Genomic DNA, 3,087 nt, shown 5'->3' with positions numbered 1-3,087 from the left:
AGTTACAGGTGTAAGAATTCAGAAAGGCTATAACCGTTTCTAATGACCTGACATGGAACAAGATATAAATCTTGATTCGCAGATCGCCTTACAAAATAAAATCAGAATTACATAACTGCTCTAACACATAAGATCCAATCCTTTTCTGTCTAACAGAACACTCACAAACTCTTCATAAAAAAACAACAAATCTTTCATATAGAAAGAACAGCAAAACTTTCAAAAAGAAAGACAATCGCTGTAAAATAGTTATCAAAAAAAAACTAATATAACCTATAACGATTTCATCTTCAATCTTGAAAGGTCTTGATCTATCTCTGATTTTTTATTTATTGAAATTGATGCGCCTCGTCGATAGATTTACCAACCAAAATGAAAAAGATGAAAAAGAGTCGGTCATTTATTTTATTCGAAAGCAATAAAAAAGAAATGGCTACCGTCAACGGCAAAAATAAACCATTGACGGCAGCCGAAGCGAAAACAAGAGTAGAAACGCTTGACGGCTAGGGTTTTCTATTTGAGAGAGAGAGAGAGGAGAGAATTGATGGAATATATTCATCATTAGCTTCACTCCACTCTTTTTAACCTTATTTTTCTTCATACTTTTAACAGGTGCATGAAAATAATTTATAAACCGATTTACAATAATATAATTTTTAAAATTAAAAATTAATTTTTTTAAATAATTAACTATTTAATATAATATGATTTTTGATTTTGCGAATTTTAACCATATAATTGTAGATAACATTTTAAATATAGTTTAATAATTAAATTTTCATTTTCATTTCATTTAATCATAGATATATATATTTTATATAATTAGGTAAATATTTTATTAAGGAAGAGAAAATTTTATCTATATATATATATATATAGATATATATATATATATAGATATATATATATATATATATATTCTCCTAAAATAAAAATATATCTAAACAAAATATTTATTAAACATATTTTTGTATTTAAATTTTTTATGTGTGTAGATTATAAAATAAATTTTATTTGAATTATCAAAAATGTATGTATGTATATGTATGTATGTCCATATATATATATATAATTTTTAAAAATATATATTATTTATAAACCGGTTAATTGCAGTTTTTAAAAATTTCAAAACCTAAACCTAAACAATTAAGTATAAAATTAAAAATCAAAATCTAAACTTAAATTTTTGGACCGATTAACGCATTTTCTTTCGGTGTTACAGTTTTGATTCGGTAAATCGATTTAACCGGGTTTTTTTTCCGCTACTACTTATTAGGATATGCCTATTTTACAGCCAAAGTGAGAAAATGATAATTGAAAAAAAATAGTGAAATAAATGAACTCTACCTTTTCTAATTCCGCCCCTGGTTACTAGTAATCATTTTATACCTTGTTAAGGTATATGCTAATTACTAGATTAATTAATGATTAACATTTTGCTTCATAATATTTATATATTGCATTGTGATTACATAATAGTGTACTTCACACTTTTGCTTTAAGCCGAAAAAGGTTGCATCATTTTGACAACATTTAGGTGATTTACTCGAGTTCTTAGTTATAAAAATTGCTTGTTTAGCTTTACAATATACATATGTGGATTTTTCTATATGATCTCATCAATTCATAAACAATTTATTTTATCTTCTTTTCTTTTTTCTACAAACAAATGAAAAATCGTTACTTTTGGACATTACACAATGGTTAATGGGAGAGGTGAAACTAGCGGATCGACAAGATTATATTTAGAAACGCTCTAATGATCATTGATCGAATCGACACAAATGGTTTATTAAATTCAATAATAAAAAATCTAAATAATTTTAGGTAGAATTGTTGTCTTTTACACTCTTAACCCGAAAAAACACAATATAAAAATATTTACAAAAACTAGAAAACGCCTTAAAAGATTATATCAGAAGACCATTATAGGCTGCATCAGGGCCGTGTTGTTGCCCATAATACCACCGTACCACATCAGCGAGCTATTAGTATCGCACAAGTTATATGCTAATTAGTTGTTAATTTCTGTCATAGGAGCAATTACTTTTTATGCAAAATCAGTTAGCTATATAAATTGATTCTTACTATTGTAATCATTACTTTTTTTATATCAATAAAGATCATAGTTTATTTCTCTGAAATTTAAACAGCTATGACATTGTGACTTCATTTCATTTTATCATGGTCTAAGCATACAGGATGTGCTACCTCTTGTGGTGAATTTCGAGCCAGTTTTTCAAATGTAGATATTACAGTTGAACACGCATTAAAATTTAATACTGATAATATAGCACTAGTAATGGTTAGGGGCAAAACAACCTCACCCGCAACGACCATCACTAAGTCGGCCAAAAAAACGACTGACATAGTCAAAGAACAAAACAAAAATAGACTCGGAACAGAAATTCTGAGATAACCAAGACATTAGAGGGCGAAGGTCACCGGATCCTGAAAGAATAGTCTGAGGCTATAGAACGGACAATCACCGAGTTACCTAAGGAGCCAAACTCAATATACCAAGATATAAAACAACAAGACTCATAGAATGAGGTCTGTAAGTCGGCCTCGTAAAGTACTCCTCAAGAGATAAGTAAAGCTAACCAGATGACGCATACAGATCATCCAACAAATTTTTGGGGATCACAGAAGATTCTCTAACAACACGAGAGGAATATCCTCTGTGCAGAGCGCACCTACCAAACTGCTCCGAACGAAGCAGAATCAGACATTTCAGCATAACAGAAAAGTGGAAACCAAGAGAGGAGAGGAAAGGACAGGTTAGCAGGCTTTGTATGGGTGGAACTATAAAAACCACCTTATGTGCAGACCCTAAAGGTACTTTTTCACCATTTTCTTCTTCTTTCCGCATAGAAAACTGACTAGACCGTCGAAGCGGACATCCAGCGACCCCATACCGGTGTTCCTTCCAACCTTTCTGTTCTGTTCTTTCAGGTCTCTCACAATCCGGAGCTCGGTGGTGATTTATCAAATACCATCATACATTATTGGTAATTTTAACATAACTTTTTACTATATACTTTCCATTGTCAGACATAATATCAAAGATAGATCTAAATTTACCTT

Source organism: Mercurialis annua, linkage group LG6 (genome assembly GCF_937616625.2).
Source record: "Mercurialis annua linkage group LG6, ddMerAnnu1.2, whole genome shotgun sequence".
NCBI lineage: Eukaryota > Viridiplantae > Streptophyta > Magnoliopsida > Malpighiales > Euphorbiaceae > Mercurialis > Mercurialis annua.
The sequence above is the reverse complement of the archived record's forward strand: the minus strand, read 5'-3'. Positions refer to the sequence as shown.